The 19,280-nt window shown below is 40.8% G+C and overlaps 1 non-coding gene across 1 annotated transcript; it reads left to right on the top strand.

Moving 5' to 3' along the window:
• The first annotated feature begins 11,688 nt into the window (after nucleotides 1-11,688).
• TRNAI-AAU (transfer RNA isoleucine (anticodon AAU)) lies at nucleotides 11,689-11,762 on the top strand. The gene has a single exon. It is a non-coding gene; the product is annotated as a tRNA-Ile (tRNA).
• Nucleotides 11,763-19,280: the final 7,518 nt, after the last annotated feature.

The following is a 19,280-nucleotide window of genomic DNA, read 5'->3' as shown; positions in this document are numbered from 1 at the left end:
CTCACTTTACTGATCTTGCAGTTTTATCCACATTTCCTGTTGTTAGTAGATTTCAATTTCAACTGTTTTATTTTTTTTCTTCTTCTTTATTTTCTCTGGACCTTTTACTTCCTGTATATTACTGTGAATGTCAGAACATGTCTCTTTTTGTGCTCCATTTTTTAACTGGAATGTTGCTGTGATAACGCTAGCTTTTAAAAGCTGCCAGTCCTACTTGTTAAAAATAATGTTCTTGTAAGAGCCTTTAGGTGTCAGTCATTGAGTTATAATTTTTGAGAATTTTTGTTTTCATGAACTTGAGAAGGCAGGTGTGTTGGTTGTTCTTGTTTTCTGATGGCTTTTAAAGCAAAATCTTTTCTAAAAAAAAGGCAACCAGGGAAACAGTGAGATGTATTCCAGCAAACACAAGTTTAACTTCAAGTGGTTTTGACCACATATTTCTAGGAACAAGGTGTTTCCAGTGTGGGTTAAGATGAAAATGACATAGTTGACCTTACTACTTCAAAATTTTTCTGATACTTATCTCAAATGCCGTTTTGAGCTTGGTAGCTGTCTCACCCCTTGTGATATTTGAGTAGCTTCCGGTATTTGTTCTTATGCTCTTAGAGAGGCACAGTGAATTACTTAAGTAAGATCATGCAGGAAACTGATGGTGGATCCACTGCAGCATAGCCTCATCCTCTTACTGCATTATTTTTCATTTTTAGTAAGTTTGACTCAATTTTTTTGTGTCATCAGAGGTGGTTAGTTCAGCCCTAAATTCTCTCCCTGTGGGAGAAACTGTTGAGATGAGTCTACAGATGTGGGAACAAGCTTTGACCAAATATGAGCACTGTGGATACCAAAATCTGTATGACCACATGGACTTTATTGTGTTAGACTGGATAAAGGTGCCACTTCTGCCACTGTCTCCCAGTTGTCCCTGTTGAAGTCAAATCTTACGGGAGGCCTGCTCTAGAGGTGTTCTTTTGTGATTTAATAATATTCTGTAAGGTTTTTCCAGTGAGACTGGAAGGCACGTGCATGTTTCTAATTTTTGTAAGCACTAAAGGTGCTTACAAAACTAAACACCAGGTTTGACTGGTTTGCATAAGGTCTTCAAGTGTTGTTTCTCATTGTGGCTGGAATATGTTGATAGTGACTTTTTGGTGCCTTTTATTTGCATAAATTTAGCTGGAAGTCCTTACCACATGGAGTAAGGCTTAACACACGCTAGCTCTTCATTTGCTTGGGTCATCCAAGCTGTGCACTAGGGTTTAAATATTGCTCTTCCTCTTTGTCTTTCCATTCCCAGCTGGGGAACAAAAATATTTTGAATAGAGTTCTATTAAAACTTGTAAGATTTGAGGTTTTCAGCCACTACCCAGGATGCCTGGCATGAACATAAATGTGAATAGCAAATCACTGAGTTGCAGTGCATGAATTATTGTTAATAAGCAGTCTTGGTTTGGGGTTTTTTTTTCCTTGTAATAAAACTCAGCTTATGGATAAAATTTTTCTAAAATGTAGGCAATAGGGGGGTAAACACTTTCAGAATAAATTTTAGTGTTGTCCCTGCAGGATCCTGCCAGTTACTGGGTAGTCTTAAAATTACCTCTCTTCCTCAAATAATTTAAATCTTTTAAAATAAAAAACATTGCTCAAATAACATGTCTGTAGCATAAAGAAATAGTCTAGTTACTGTTATTTGGAGGAAAGGGGAGTTAATTTTATCTTATCCCTGTTTGATACTACATTTCATTAATTTCTGCTGGAAGAAAAAAGCAGCAGGTATCCAGATCACACCCATCTTTTTGCTTCAAAATAATTTGCTCTCTCTTTAATTTCAATTCAGTAATATATTTTCTCTTCCTGCTCATTACCTTACCTTACTACCATCAGTGGAGTGAGCAGGACTCCCAGAGAAGGGCAAACAGGATGTGGTGCATCAGTTTGCATGTTTCTAGTGAGGAAGGGCTCAGAGGAGGGCCCATTTCACTCCATCCTCTTGAGGGGTCAACAAGAATCAGACTATTTTTGGCAACAAAAATGGTGTCTACCCATCACAACTGCCTGGCTGAGACTGAAACCCAGACAGAAAGGACACAGCTTCCCTGGGTAGATGCCTACATCAAAACAGGCCTCCTGAAGGCTGAGAGAGCCAACTGAACCATCCTGACATCTCCTGGGAAAGCAATACAACTAGTTGCACCCAGTCCATGGGACCCCCTGCAATGTGGAGAGAAGAGTTTTTTGGGACAGGTATGGGACAAAACAAGCAGAAATGAGTACTTGCTGGATCAGGTGCTTACCAATGGGGATGAGCTCATTAAAGGACTTAAGATTGGTGACAGCTTGGGCTGCAACAAGTTGCCCTAATTGAGTTTGTGATCCCTAGGAGCACAGTCATGACCCTCAACATTGAAATGGTGAAATTCCAGCTATTTAGGGGATAGGTGAATAAGATCTCTTGGGTAACTGTCCCTAAGGTCAGAGGGGCTGACCAGTGGCTTAAGGCCACTTTTCTAAGAGTCAAGGTGCTCTATCCCACTGTGTAGGAAATCAAGCAAAGCAGGCTGGAAATTGAGATGAGTGAGCAAGGATCTGACTCTCAGACTGAACAGGAAGGAGGAAATGCAGAGCCAGCAGAAGCAGGCACAGGTGACCTGGGGAGAATACAGGGATATAGTTTGAATTGTAGGGATAGAATAAGGAAAGCAAAGGCAAAACTGGAACAGGACTTGGCAAGGAATGTGAAGAATGACAAGAAGGGATTCTGTAAATGCATAGGTCAGAAAAAAAGGCCAAGGAGAGTAAGCACCAGTAAGCAAGAAGAGTGAACTAGTGTGATCGATATGTAGAAGGCTGTGGTACTCAGTAAGGTCTTTTCCTCAGTCTTCACTGGAAGTCAGACCTTCCTCTAGTCTCTGATAATCTGAGTGAGTGTGAGGGGAATAAAATCCCTCCCACTATAAATGAAGAGCAGATTTGGGACTATTTGATGCAGCTGAATAGCCACAAGTCTATGGAACCTAATGACATACAAACCTTCAGGGCAGGCTGAAGGCTGATGCTGCCAAACCATCCAGCTCTGGGGTTCCCAGCACAGGAAAGAAGAGAACCTGTTAGAAAGAGTCTGGGGGAGGGCCACAAAGATGAACAGAGAGATGGACCACCTCTCTTATAAAGACAGGCTGAAAAGTAACCTGGGTAAAGATCAGGGGAAAACTTGTTTCATTTATCAATTATTTATGAAACCCCTAAAAATCCATGTTAAGATGTCCTGAGCCTTAATCTATCTGTGTAAGAATCTAAAGTTTTGGAGGGAGATTAAGGAGGGCAGAAATAAAAACAGAATCAAAAAACTCCAACCTGGATTAAGCCCATGGAGGCTCCTTCTTTGCTTGGAATGATTGGTATAATTAAGTTTTGTGTCATTCATTGCTTTATACTTGTGCTGACCTGCTTTAATGGATCAGCGTATAGTTAAGAGATTTCAGCTTACATCCAGTGCTAAGTGCAGGCTCAGTGGTAAAGTTTAGGATTATTAAAAAAAAGCAGACTACTTGCAGTTCTGTATCTTCAAAATGTTATTAAAACATTAAAAATTCCAAATTTGAAAAGGACTGATTTTTTTTTTTTTTGTTTTTTAAATTTTTTTATGTGTTACAAACAAGATTTTTCAAAGTGGTCTGTCACCATATTCAGCAGCTGAGCCTGGGGCTGGAAGTAAATTTGCCAGTGTGCAGGGATCATTAATGCTGGCTGGAGAGCAGTGCAGCACTTGTTTCTTGGCAAGAAATCATGTAAATAATCAGCAGGGTCCCAGAAGGTCATCCTCCTTCAAGTGTTGCCTAAAAGGCTTTTGCTCTTTTTCTCTCCTCTGTTAGAATTGATCCTGTCCAACAGGGTCTGGCTTTGTACATAAATCCCTGCTTAAGCTTTCAGTCTGCGCTAAGTTGACTCATACTTCTTGGTGTACAAAACTCAAAACATATTCCTAGTTGGACAATGATGATATTTACTAGAGCTGTGCCCTGAAAAGCTCTGCTCCCTTGCTGCACTGCCCATTGTGTCTGCAACAGCTGCTTCAGGCTCCTGCCTCGCTCTGTGCTGCATTGCTCCACAATGGGAGCTGGCGTGGCTTGGCAGGACAGACACTGCTCAAACTTGTGCTTCTGAATTAGTTGGTCATGGCTGGTAAATTCCACTCTGTTCCCAGTGCCAAGCAAAATGAAGAGCTAGCCCTGAAAAAAAGGCACCGCTATGAGCTTGTTCTAGATAAACCTTTTGTTCTCTGTACTGAAGAATTTCTAAGAAACTCTTTCCTATGTCCAGAAACTGAAGTGTGCTCCTAAAATTAATCTGTTTGTCATGATCCTGGACCTTGATATCACGCTGTTAGGGAAAAGAACATCTATGTAACTGGTTCCACTTTGTTTTCAATTTATCAGATCAGTATAATTTGGTGTAGAAGTTGTTCTGTAAAAAAAAAAAAAACAAAAAAAAAAGCCCTGAAGTCGTTTCTCTGTCCTGTTAAGAAATCTTGTGTTTGGACTTGGCCAGTGTCTTGCAGCCCTGATCCTGCCTTTACCAAGATCAGGACTAAGGTGCCTCCTGAAGAGTTTTCAAGTACATTGAAGAAATAAGCAATGCGTGAATCTCTATTCCTTTGACAATTTTACTGAAACAGAGATAACTGTTTTGAATTTGATCAAAAGTGAATTAATAGAAAATGTGGTTAATAGATATGGTTATCAGGTGAGCAAAAAATCTGTACACTGAGAATCTTTTCAATATTTGATTTTAGATTAATGTGCTAAACTTCCCCTTTCAGTTGACTGAAGAACTTTACAGTATGGGGAGGAGGCGTAACTGTCCATATTTTTTATTTGACTGGTTTTTGAAGAAAAGTGAGAATTTGCTGAGATTATGTGTACCTTTTGAAATGCTGGATCTGGAAAATTTTGATGGATGTAAATATGAAATTCAGTAGATCATGTCAGTCTACAACTTGTGTTCCCAAGCTTGGGATGATGAAGCAAAGTGTATGCATTTAGGTTAGTGCAAAATACTTTTTTGCACTTCAAGAAGCAACATTTCAAATAAAATCCTGTAACTTGAAGTATTGTATCCCCTCTGGACATGCTGGTTTTTAATTCTGAATCCAGCCAGTGAAATATAGCAGCAACGTGTAAGCAAAATTGCTTTTGACTTTGGTCAGAGTAGACTTTCACAGGACAAACAAGTGTTTGACCTAATAACACTGATCCAAGCCTCCTTTATTTGGGACACAACATTGCAACTTTCATATCCACTCAGACAGGCACTCTTATTCCAAGGTCACATCACAAAGGTGTATACAGAATAAACTATCTCTTGTTCAATTTATCTATGTCAGGAAGACGGAAAGGGGAGCTGACCCTGCCAGATCTTGATCCAGTTGTGCTTTCACAACCAGGTACTGCTGTTGGGGTAATGACACCCCTGTGCTCCTGGGATAATGGGTGTCAGCTAGATTCTTCTCTAACTGGCCTCAAATGCTTTTTTCAAGACATGTAATGGTTTGAAAGCTCATCATGATGTGTACTGTAGAGTGAGTGTTTTGCCTTGCATGAATCCCTGATTTTTCTGAATACTTCAGCTGCTTCTTCCTCTGACTTAAGGAAAATAATTGTTAATGTATGTGGTGGTTGCAAAAACCTATTGCTCTTACATGTAAAGATGAAAAGAGCCGTGTGAGTGTTGAGCAGTGACAATGCTGTGGACTGTGACAGAAGCTGAGAAAACTGACACTGACCATACTAGGTTTGAAAAAAAATAACCAACAAAAAAACTTGTAGATAAATGGTATGTACTGCTGCATCCTTCATGGCATTAAGAAAATCAACACAAAAAATTACAGAAATAATATGTGATTTCTCTTTAAATACTTTGAAGTTACACTGAACACTGCTTCCAACATTCAGAAACTTGGTTCCATACGCACTAACTGTAATTGTAGGTTGTACATGGAACTCATTACAAAATTAGCGAGAAATCCACCAAAGTACTTAAGTGTCACCTCTGATGTGAACCATGCGTGACATTTTATTAATATAGAGACACTTTGTTTCCCAGCATTTCTTATGGAGAAATAGCTGTTTTCAGGGAGCAGGGGCATAGGAAGCCAGGAGTACTTCTGGTATTTGGTTCTTTAAGTTCACTGGGGTTTTTTGTGTGCATCTTTTTTATCTATATGAATGAAAGCTGCAGTTCTTGTTCAGGTCCAGAATGGCGTACTTCTGTTATGTTAACAAATGGCAGCCTGATGGAGTAATAAATAATTTATGAACTTGGGATATTGATTTTTCTTCAGTGCTTATAGGAAATTATACGCTTGTGGCTTCAAGAAATAATTGGTCCAATTTAATCGCATAAAAATTATAGTCCTTTTTAATTCTTTTCAAATGGAAATTTAATGACCGCTGGGTGTGTTACAGAACAGAAGAGAGGATGTCTGCTTGGACTGAAGGAATAGGAGGGCCAGAAACAACAGGTTTTACAGGTCTAATAAAAAAATTATTGCTATGGCATTGGTTTTGAATGAAGGCTAATGGACACTTGTCTGATCACAAATTGGACTTTTCACAAGGAAATACTGTGAATTGTAATAAAGACACTTAGTATTGCAATGCAGACTAAAGGTACAGAGTCCTGGCATATTAGGGAAAAAATACTTCATTTGTAAAGCCTCATTGAATAGAAGGCAGATTTTGCTTTAATGCAAAATACATTTTCTGGTGTACTGCTCTTCTATGTAAGCTCTGTAGCTGGGAGCAGGGGTAAAAGCCAAAGAGGGAGAAGGAAGTGATTTCAGCAACTTCACAGAAAGTAAGTCTGAATTTATCTTTTTTTGGGGTGAGGGGGGAGGGACATCCTGTTACTTGGTCAGGATGTTCCTGACTGTTTCTAGTTAAAATATAAGTAGCTTGTAAAACATACCTCCCTGAATATTCAGGTTTGAAAGAACTGCATTGACCAGCTTCCTCAGCATATAAAAAGAAATTGTGTGGCAATTCTGCAGTCCTTGCTTAAAAGTCAAGCATACTCACCTGCAAACAGGTTTTAGTGAAATCACATGGTACACTGTCTCTTTACCATTCTAAGGGGTTGGTTTTTTAATGAAAGCCACCAGGAAATGGACCTTTTATAAAACAGATATACTAGAACAAAGTTTCTAACTGCTCTGGAGCAATAATTAACTTCCATCTTCACATCATAAATGTAAAAGAATAAGTATGGTTTCATGAGGCTCAAACTTATAATTTTTTTTCTGAATAAAAAAGGGAAAAATCAAACTCTTATTTCTGTCTGTGGGAGAGTATCACTTGAGCTGGATGTAAAGCTTATGTAGTCTAATCCATTCTGCCCATCAATAGCAGGAACAAAGCAAACAGGCATTAGTGACAAATGGAGAAGCTGCCAATAATTTCAGCACTAATAATGAGATGGTATTAATAATAACTCATCCTGGTGACCCCTGTAATGCTTACTGTAGGCTTAATGTGGCATGTCAAATGGTAAACACTGATGCTTGGTGTTAGATGGGGGGCTGAGAATTGCAGAGCATCTCAAAACATTTTCCAGGGGAATAAACCAGATTCAGGAACCATGGCACAGGTGAACAAGCCAGACATCTCTACAGCCATGTCTTCTGCCAGCAGCCTGGGCACTGGAACAACTATTGGGGTTTCAATCCAGTGTGCTGCCTGTGGGAGGGGACAGCTGTATGTGCATAGCTGCTAAACTATTTTAGGGGTGTAGGCTGCTAAGAGGATATACCAGACGTAGGTGTTTCCTATATGCCATGTCTTCTGAGAAATGTGGGACTTGTGGTGCCCTTTGGATAGTTTACTCCTACGTCAGAGAACAGGGGAAACTCTCTACCATGAGGGTGGTGAGGCACACTGGAACAGACTATACAGGGAAGCTGTGGATGCCCATCCCTGGAAGTGCTCATGGCCAAGTTAGATGAGGCTCTGGTGTAATGGAAGGTGTCCCTGCCTATGACAGAGGGAGCTGGAGCTAGATGATATTTAAGTTCCCTTCAAACCCAAACTATTCTATGCTTTGTGGTACATATGGCCTTAAATAAGCACAGTGACGGTGTGCAGGCATGTGCTCATAGTTCACTTTAGGTGGCTGATGTGAAGGTTTTTATTCTTCCTGGAACTCTGGAGTTTTCTTCACTCACTGCTGGCCAACACAGAAGCTAAAACTAAGATTGGGTTTTGTGTTCAAAGCATGACATTGTTGCATTGCTGTAGCAGGAATGCATTGTGAAGGTTTTACTGGATATAATGCCCTGTTTCCAAATGTGATTTTGAATCTGCAGATTTCTAGTTCTGAACACTGATAATGGCTGGATAAGAACAGTCCTCTTGACTGTTTTATTAAAAAAATCTATAACTATAGTATTCTATAAATGTAGCATTAAAAACTTCAACAAACACTTTATGACCACCAAATGTTTACTTTAGGATTGGGGTAATAATAATGTTATTAAATATAACTTTATGGGTATTTATTCTGTTTTGAAGTACAGACATATGCAAATCACTTAAATTAGCATACTTATGAGTGAAATTTCAATGGCAAGTTTATTAATAAATCCTTGCATAGGGTTCAGACTGAAAACATTAGTTCTACCCTTTTATTTGGGCAGCTTATGATTTTTTTCTTGCTAGTTGTCAATTCTGAATTGATGACAGATTAGAAGAAACAGGACGTGGCTGCAGAAGGCCTAAAGCTACACTTCGTTGATAAATTGCTGGTTCAGATTCATTTTGGGTTGGGAAGAGAGCAGTAACCAAAGATCACATTGAAAGATGCCTTACTGGTCTGTGTGTTAGAAGATCCTTATGTGCCCTGCAGCACAGGCACGTGAGGAGGGACAGAGGCAGAGAGAAGCTCATGAGCATGCTGTGTTTTACTTTCTCTCTAAATATCTTCTGGAAGATGGCCTTGCTCTCATACAGAGGCAGGGTTCATGATGGCAGGGCCTGTGGCAGCATGTGATGTGTAATACAGGCCGCAGCACAGTGGGGGTGTGAAGCTTCTATTATTTGGCAACGTGTTGCCTGTGAGAAGGGAACAAAGTAATTTTCTTAGCCACAGAGGCAGAAGCATCTTTGTAATCTTGAACTGCACTGAGTCTGAGGAAAGCATCCTTTTCCTCTACTGACAACAGGCTGGGGCCCAGCTGTTGGGATTCCAGCAAAAAGTACAGGAGTTGCAGGCTGTACTGTACAGGGGGACAGCTGGGAGCACAGAGCTGGGACTGCTCTCACTGCAGGGCACCGCTGGCTCCAGCGCCAGCTGCGTGCCAGGGATGGGAAGGAGCAGGGGAGCTCAGGTCCAGTGGTGCTGGGTGACTTGTGGCAGAGAGGAAACTGGCAACTGGAGGGAGCTGAGACACAGCTCAAGCACCTGGGCCACCTTCGTTCTTCAGTGTCCTGCTGTCTGTCTGTGTGCGCCCCTGTTAAATATAGATGCTTTTGAAAATGCTCTCTATGACGGTTAGGTTATGAGGGGAACATTATCACAGATCTTCCAAATGTGCTGTAAAAATCTGAACTTGTTGAGGCGTCCAGCTGAGGCCCTGCATTAGCAAAACCCTTACAGCTCAGATTCTGTTTGATAAAGCACATCCAAGCACAATTCTCTAACACCAATGGTGCTGGAAAATACTTGAAAACGCTTTGTTTGTACAACCTCTAAATTCCATTACAGTACAGATACTCAGTATATAGCCTGATAACTGCTTCTCATTCTAAACTGGTTTGTTTCTTTGCTTGAGAGTATGGATCCCACACCCTGGAGAGAAAGCAGAGTTTACTGTTCAATTAGAAAATTTTATTTTCCTGGAGGCAGCATTGATCTCCTGGACTGTTATGTTATCTGTCACTGTCTAATCACAGAAAATCTGTTGCTTGTACAGCAGGCCCTGACTGAATCTCTCCTAAAAAGGCAGGATGTTATTTCTGTGTGTAGAATAGGGTTTGGAACAACAGGGGTTTGCATTTGGCATCTTGCTGATTAAACTTTGTCGAAAAAGACAAGTTGGCTTAGCCTAGCTAGCAGGTAGAGGAAACAGCCAAAGGGCACTGAGTTTTTTCATTGCATAATTGGACCTGATTTGATTCAAAAACAATGGTGCACAGCTATGAATTAGGCAATAGGTTACTGCCTTGAGCTGCTTCTCCTGACATTCTGGTCAGAAAGTCGAGAAAAACAATTAATCCTCACCTCTGCTATCTTGCTGTCTGTGGAGCAACTAACCAAAAAAATAATTACCTAACAGTTTCTTACCTAAAACCAAAGTGAGAATCCATTTGAGAATCCATTTGACAGATGCACAAAAAAAGGTCTGCTGTTCCTGCACCTGCCAATTATTGTTCTCTCAGTCTGGAGAGTACCCAGACTCCCTACACAGACCCATGCTGTGGCTTGTTTGGGAGAATGCCCAACACGAGTTGGACTTCAACGATCTTTGTGGATTTCTTCCAGTTCAGGAAATTCTGTGATTGTGTTTTCTTTTTGCCCTTTCACTTGTCATCTTTGTCCTAAAGTTCCAGATGTGACCTTGCTTTTAAATATTCGAGTGAGTTTAGCCTCACACAGGATGACATTTCCCAGAAAATATAGCTGGTTATCAAGATCCCAGAGCATATGGGCTTCCTGGCAGTTGGCTGGTTGCTATTTCATGGACATCAAACAGAAGAGGGGAAGGAGAAATGACAGTTTGGAGTTGGCAATTGATTTGATCAGTTTGCTCCTAGGGATGAAGGACTTTATGAAGAAGCTGGGCAAAATGAGGTTTGGGGAATTTGATGGGTGTTTGAGGAAAGTGCTGCCAAGCAGATGGGCTAACAGCAATAAAGGGGAACTGATGGTGTAAATCAGGCAAAAAAAAAGTGGGAGTGGGATCACTGATCACGAGGATGAATGTGGACTACAAAAAACAGTGATCCTGAGTCAGTCTCATCCCAGGCTGAGATATAGATACTCCATGTTTTTTTTTTCCTCTATAATGAGTTCTGCCAAGAAGACCAAGTATTTGAAAAGCTTTTTTTTTTTTTTTTTTTTTTAAATAATAACGGTCTAAGCCAGGAAAATGAACATGGTAAAATCGAAACCTTTGGCTGTGTAATACAAAATAGGGCTTAGAAAGAGATTGTGAGTAACTCTTCCCTGTGTTCCTTCACGGGAGGTAAGTGCTTTCAGGCCTGTCTCATGCCCGGCGAATTTCAGCGTGCGGCGGCTCTTATCCTCAGTCCTGCCGCAGGCTGCGCCGAGTTTCGCTCCGCCATGGATCAACCCGGGTGGGAAGAGCCCCGGGAGGCCTCGCCCAAAGCCCCCAAATGCTCCGGGGAGGGCTGGAGACGGCCGGGGCTCGGCCCAAGAGCCTGGAAAAACAAACACAGAGCCTGCACGGCCTCACCGCGCTGTCACTTCCCTGTCCCCGCCGGGGAAAGCGCGTGTGGGTGTCCCTGCCCAGAGAACAGCGCACGGTGTCTGTGTGAGGAGCACAGCGGGCTCGGAGAGCGCTCCCAGGCCCGGGCAGGCGGCGCTGGCCCCGCGGGAGCTGGGGCGATGACGGCGAGAACGACACCGCGTCGCTCCCACACGAACTGGGCACGCTTCCTGGGAAGAGGCGGGCGTGCGGGCCGGTTAGCTCAGTTGGTTAGAGCGTGGTGCTAATAACGCCAAGGTCGCGGGTTCGATCCCCGTACGGGCCAGAGCTTTTGCTCGTCCCGCTGGGCTCATTCCAGCGGGGCGCCCGTGGGGACGCAGCACCGCTGGATGGGGGACACCGGGACGGGACGGGAGGGGACTCGGAACAGCCGAACAACTGCTAATAAAAGAAGTAATGGATGGAGGAAATCGGCGGGAGGGAGGTTTTAAATCTTTCCGTAGCTCGTCACCAAAGTATTCCATGTTTTGCCCCGCAGCACTTTGTTCAAGTTCTTCTGTTAAATAGCGTTACTCCAGAAGAAAGCGTTCAGGACTTCAGGAGGTCTCCCCTCCCGGTGAATAATCCCAGGTCTTTAGCTCATTGTGTTAGTATGACTCTTCGATAGCTCTGTGTCAGGGGCTGGAAGACGCTGAAGAGAGTGGGGTTTTATTGTTTTTCTTCCTTTGAAGCAGGAAGACAAGCAGATCTCCCTTGGTAGCCTGATTTTTCATAGAATGCTCTTATCTCCATATAGAAAGTAGCCAAACTTTAGAGGCACACTGTAACGTGAGTCTTAATTGTTATGGGTGTGCTATTTATTCAAGAAAAAGTTCCAGGCCAAGCAGAGGTTTACAGGAGCACTACATCTGCAGGAGTGGCCAAGATGGACCTCTGCTAGCTCAACCTGCCTCTGTAAGTTTTCTCTCTAAGAAACTTCTCTTAGAAGCTCAGGACAGTTATTATTTTTGTCCTATCTGCCTCTGAACTGAAATGAGACTTCTCCAGAGGAGGGCAACTTTCTGGTGTAAATGTTTTCATTGTGGTTTCATTGTGGAAACCACTGATTTTGTTATTAGAGCTGCATACGTAGAGGTCACAGCTTCTTTGGGAAAATGCTTTGAGGTAGCAGCATTCTATTGACTTCTTTTACAAATCTGCTAGTACATCTCTTTACTATTCAGGCCCGTTGCTTACATCTTCTTCCAAGTGCAGGGGCTGATTCACAATAAGAGATAATGATAATAATAATAATAATAAAGTGGGTGATACTTCATGCCAGAGTTCTGACACTACTCATTCCGCAGAATGTCACAAAGGTACTGCAAGGGCACATTACAAGTGTCACTCCAAAGTCACAGTGTAACTTGTAAATCATAAAGATGAATATTCATGTTATCTAGCATCCAAGCTGCTGTCATGGCTCCATCAGATGTCACAGGAGAGTAATATGGTTCTGGTTTGATGACCTTCTGTCTTGCCACTCCACTCAATGATCTTCCTCAATTCCTTTGGGTCTAGTTATAGTGGCCAAGACTTGACTGTGTATAATGACATTCATTTTAAATGAACTGAAGGGAGAAAAAACCATGGCATTCTGCTTCAGAAAAAAAAAAAAAAACTGGGAATACTATTGCTTTGTTTTATATTTCCCACATTAGGAATCAGATTTTTATTATAGCTATGTTGCTGTATTGCAAAGTCCTTGCTATAAAACCAAGGTAATGCAATGGCTCCTTGGCCACTTTTTCAGTTTGGTTTGAATTGCTTATATTCTGTGTGTTTTTTTTGCCAGCCAGGACTGTATGGGCATATTTTCCCTAAATTTACTTTCAGCAGATGGTTGTCAGATTGTGAGGGTCAGCCATTGTCCCTAGGGGAGTAATTCCAGAGCCTGTTGTTCAACCTCAAATCTAGTTGGAGAATAAAAAGAGGTTAAACAAACAAACCCATGTAGTGGAATAATGCTCTCGTGAGGATGGGCCAGGAATTTCCATTCTGATGCTCTGCAGTGGCAGATGCTGGGGCATATTCTGGGGTTACTGTTCAATGTTTTGTTTAACCTGTAATTGGACTGCACATCAAGGCCAAAATGGGTCTCAGCTGCTGTGTGCTTAAAGTGTGGGGTGAAGCACAGCTCCTCTGTCCACAGCAGGCATTGATGGGGAGGATGAACCTCTTGTTGTCTATGACAATGCTAAATGCTGAGAGCTGAGGAGGAGCCTTCTGATCAGTCCAGTCAAACCCCTTCAGTCACTGTTTCTGATTATAAACTATTGTGGTCTAGAATTACACAGACCAACTCAGCTAATTAGTTTCATGTTCTTCACTGGGATGCCTGCATTTGTCTTTGCATGAAATGCTACTAAGAGGGCTCTTAACTCCGAACATTTGAAGGTAGCAGGAAAGTGGGTTCACACAGCATTCATTTCAGTAGATGAGTATTCATTCACCCAATGATGTTCTGAAACATTTTCTTTTCCAACCACATCACAGGTTAGTTTTATAATTTCTTATATTTTGTTTATTGCTAGAATATCTAAGTCTTTTGCCATTGGGATGATGCTTTATTCATTCAGGGGTCTTAATTATAGCAAGAATCTGAGTGGCAAAGATTGATCGAATATATCAATATAGCAATGCACAGATGCAATCCAGAAACATCATTTTTGAAATCAAAGGGAGGATGTGGTGGAAAGAGCTGCTCTTTAGATTGATTTGTGTGCAACGAAGTTGTAAGTATTAATGCTATTATAGGTGAAGCTTAACATTTGCTTAAAGCTGGGGAGTGTAGTGTTTACTTTCCACATGCCAGGAAAAAAAGGCAGCTCTATCAAAAAGCCTGCTCCTGTCCCGAGCCCAAACAAAGATTCTCATTTAGTGGTGTTGTGAGCAGAGATGCAGGTGGGAGGGGGATGTGGAAGTGCCATAGAAACAGGCAAGGGAAGGAGCCAGCAGCCAAGAATGTGGCTGAATGGGCATGGGCAGCCCAGTGCTGTGAGCCCAGGATCTGGCTAAAAGAAGCCGGAGCTGTAAGGAAAAGCCCAACAACCAGCCCCCTGTTTGGGTCCTCGAGTCTCAGAAACAAGGGTTATTCAAGAAAGGGGACAGCAAGACAGGGACACTGGCTTCCAGTTTCTTTGCTACTCAATAAATAAGGACCCTGAGTTTTTATCTTGCAGTTCACATCAGAACAGAGTAACTATATTTACTGCTGAAGCTGGAGAAATATCTTCAAATTGGTATTTCTTAGAAAGTAATTGCTAAAATGAAATGTAAGCAAATCTGAGTAATGTTAAAACCTGAGAAAGTGTGATGGACTGGACTTGAACAAGAATCAAATCTTTGCTCTTGACATAGTCTGTAAAAGGATTAAGTAACTTTGTAAACAAAATCTGCAGCAATTTCTGCCACAGTTTATGCACCAATTTCTGCCACAGTTTTAAACTAAGGCCTGCCTGTAGAGTTACTAAGTTTAAATAGCTGAACAGTCCTTTTTTCACTGTGTAAGAATTCACCATCAATGCCCATAGTGCAACAGGGCCATGTGTAAGGCACCGAATTCTCACTTTAACCTGTGCTATATAAAGGTGAAAGATAACTGTGGAAATATCTGCCTTCAGGTGTGTGTTTGTACTTGTTTTAAAAATAATAAATACACTTATCTTAATAGATTAGCAGGAACAGCTATAGCCATGCACCAGTGCTGTGTGGTGAGGGGCAAGTGTTCAGTTTAGTCAGTATCTAGTCACTGTTACACAAGTGAAGTAAGCTAAAGATAACATGACCTTTGGCAATATTCTCTCAGAGTTTAAAATAAAGCACGTTGAAGTCTGGGTAAGAATTTTCTTATTTTTGCAGATAAAGAGGAATAGAGTTTTCAAAAATAAATAACATGGTTGTATTTTGCTAAGTCATTTTTGTCATTAGCAATGTGAGGAACAATGAAGAGCAATGGGGGCAGTCTGCAGTTTGATATGCTCAGGCTTCTGTAGAAGAACTATGCTGCTTCCAGGGGGACAGAAAATGATGGGCCCCTAATATTTGGTAGGCTCATGATGCTGAACAGGCAGTATAGTTAAACTTTCTGAGGCTAACTGAATCACAGCTGGGTAATATCCATCACAACATTTAAAAGTAAATAATCTCACTTTCTATTAAACAGTTAAAATGCTACATGGGATGCAGAGTAAAACACCTTCTCACTTGTCTTCCTAATGCTTGTGGGGCAGAAATTCTGACTTTGTCTGGGCTTAACCCTAAACCAGAGAGGGCAAGACAAAGTTGAAGATAAAATCCCAGGGTCCTGATATCAGCTATCCCTGGTGGTAACCAGCAGCTCATATCTCATACTCCTTCCTTGTGCGCATTCTTTTAAAGCAATCTTGAAAGCAGAGAGCAAGTGGGCAAAGCAGGACAGCACGTCTGGTGTGTCACTCCACACAGCTGACAAACCCTTGTGCACATTTCACAGAGAGCTGCTCTGGCACTGAGCTGGATGGCTGCAACTCACGCTGCTGTGGCGTGGGAGAACTGTCAGGGTGGGTTAGTTTCATAAATGAGCATCTCACGTTGTATGCTTGAAACAAGGCTTACCAAAAAACCCTTTGTCTACAGTTTCTGTCACTTGGACTGTATTGCTGAGAACTTGTTTAGTCTGCAAAGAGCAGCAAGGGATTCCCTGAGGCTCCAAAATTTGGCATTAAAAAGGACATTTGAGCTTCTGTGGCTTTTCTTTTCAGCCACTGGATATTCAAATATGTGGTCAGTCCAAAGTAAAATAATTCAGGTGTCCATGTCATCTTCTCAGTTGTGCTTGAAATCTGCTTTCTTTTTGCCTAGAGCTGGCTTTGAATTTCTTGTGTTGGTTTAGTGAAGACTTTACATGAAGCCTGGATGGGAGAGCTGAAGAAAATATGGTTCAACAAGCAATTTATTTGAGGCATAAAGGAAATGTATGGGTAATTGTCACATACACAGTGAAGTTTCTCTAGCTTCTTCATATGTGGTATTATGATAATCTGTAAGAACAGCTTTTTGGTGGTGAACTCTTTGCTCTCAAATTATTAAAAATGTTTCTAAGAAAAAAATCTTTCTACTTTCCACTTAAGAATGACATTTCTGGTTTTACCCTTATATATGAAAATTGAAAAACTGAATAAAATGAAACAAATACAATTGTATATTTTGCAAAAAATGTTTAATTTCAGCAAAACCAAGGTGGTGGGGACCAGCATCTAACTGATAATTAATTAAAAGACAGATAAATATACAGGTTGTCAATTCTGCTTTTGACTTCATGCCTAGGCCTTCAGTTCTTTTTTCAGTCTTTACCCATCTGTACAGAAAGGCATTTTTAGGCATTTTTGAGAAATGGCACTCTTGAAAATCAACGGAGAAGTGTTTCAAAAATCCAGGAAAAGGAAAGGTGGTTACATTGTTCTAGCTATACAACAGCAACCTATTGGGCTCATCTACTCACCTTGCAGTGGCAGGTGAACACCAGTAAAGAAAGTAACTCGTCTGGTGATGAGATAAAAGTATGAATTTATTTCTGCTAGACCAAAAGCATGCTGAGATTTTCTTAGGGTTATAGGACTTTTAAAAGTGGCAATTTCTGCCTAATATTAGTTTTAATGAGGAATATGGATTTTCTTTTTTCATGTGTATATACTTTACTCTAACAGATAGGTTTGCAACAACTCTGCCAGAAATGTAAAGGGTAAGTTTTCTTTTTCTTCTAGAGCAGCTGAAGTTCTAAGCAGCTGATGTTGAGGCAGCAGATACAGAATACGTTTTTGTTGTATTTTGGTGGATATACTGACCTGGGTCTTCTTTCAAGAGCACTTTGGAAGGTAATTTATTTTTAGGGAATGAATCTGCGGTACAGTAACTCTGGCATTTTTTGTGTAACAGAGACAAGAAAGAGATTCCACTACCTGTATTTACCTTCTCATCTTATTTTGTCTTCTTTTAGATATGTATTCTGGGAATGAGCAGCTGAAGGCAGCTGACTGGTTCAAAGTTTAATTTTTTTAATGAGGAAAAAGTGACTCTGCAGAGATGAATAGAGTACCCCAACAATTGTTCTCTTCAGATTTTGGATTATGTTCCTAGCTCACATGAGGCATATTTTTTCCCTACAGCCACCCTACTAATGTCACCTGATCCTAAAAAGAAAATTTATACTCTTGTGTAAATCACAGATGCAAATTATTCTCCATTTATTTCTTGTCATAGCTTGTAAATGCTAGATGATGGATAGAATCCATTTAACTCTGACAAATGTTATGGGTCTGCAAGGGAAAAAATGGGGCCTGAGTTTTGTAGATGTCTGGTGAGGCTTATAAAAATCTAAGGATGGGCTTTGTAGAATGAGACTTTACCTCTCTTCTGGACCAGTTCTGTATTTTGGCTGCAACTGACCTTTTGTTTCCTCCTTCACAATCAAAGGTAAAACTGATTGCAGATTTGGGTCATTGATTGCCAGCTGGTAAAAAATTTGAGGAAAATATCATTATTATAGTGATCAGTAAGGAAGGGAAGGTCAATAGGGGGTGGTGGGAGCCCAGAATAGAATCAATGATTTTTACAGTTCTTTCAGTCACTGCAGATAAAACTCTGGCTGTACCTTTGCTCATCTAAGTGGGAGCAGGATGGAAAATAACTCTCCCTGTTACTGATTTGGGGTGGAGGCAGTGGTGTCTTAAATGGACAGAGAGATCAGCCAGAAGCCTCATGGCCTTTTCATTCTCCTTTCCAGTGTTGCAAAATGGTCTCCTGCACTTGAGTTGTACCAAAAGAGTCATAAAAGATCAGAAATGTATAAACCCAGGAAAGCTCAGAAGAAGGAAGGTGTAAAATTCTGTTAAAACACAACTCCTCAGGCTACCCAAAAAATTAACGTGTCATTAAGTTTCTACAGGTGATATCCCAGCCTCTTTTACCTACCTATTTGTGGAATTTGCTTCTCAGTATTCTGGAGAGAAAGTGCTGTTCAAGGCTTCATGCTCTAAGTTCTTTTTGAAGCCAAAATTCCAACACGGACGACCTTGACACATGAACAAATAAGAACACATATATATCAGTCAGTGGAAATGCACATCTTCTTTGCAAGAGAGAATTGTTCTGATTTTGCTGTGTTAACTATGGATGTTTGGGGTTTTTCCTGAGTTGGAGCAAATCGTTTATTTAAAAAACAATTACACATAAACCTTAGATTTGGGTCTGGCCAATCTGTTATGACTTGAACTCTCTTAAAAGATAAATGGAAATATCTAGTGTAAAATCACCCTGTGCAAGTTTCTAAACTGTTGAGATACTTGTGTGGTTAAACCATGACAATTTCTTGAATGTGAGATGGAAATTTTATTTACACTAGGAACATTTCAATGAGAGAGCATTTTCAAATCTTTTTTTCTTTTAATTGAGCTATTTCTCATTGGTTAAATTCTCAGCATCATGTAATTTTTGAATGAAGGGATAGCTCTGTCCTTTTTAGATTAATGGTATTTACAAAATTGTGAGATCTCTAAATACTGTACACTTCTGGTCCACATCTAGGTGTTGATAGAAACAGCTCTACTGTGCAGCAAGAAGTATTTTTCATCACCTCTAAAATGACTTTGTCTCAGAAGTATTGACTTCCAGTCTAATCACTTTAGAATGGTCTTCAACTGCACTTGAATTATCTGCACATTTTGCAATTGCTTATTCTCTTCCTATTTTCTCACAGAGATTTGATCATAATTATTCCTCTTGTTTTTATAATTTTGAAACACTTGGTCTTCTGTAGCCTGCAGTG

The sequence above is a fragment of the Agelaius tricolor genome, unplaced genomic scaffold, assembly GCF_023055355.1.
Source record: "Agelaius tricolor isolate 1412-34295 unplaced genomic scaffold, bAgeTri1.0.p SCAF_9, whole genome shotgun sequence".
Classification (NCBI taxonomy): Eukaryota; Metazoa; Chordata; class Aves; order Passeriformes; family Icteridae; genus Agelaius; species Agelaius tricolor.
This window is presented reverse-complemented; position numbering and strand designations above follow the sequence as displayed.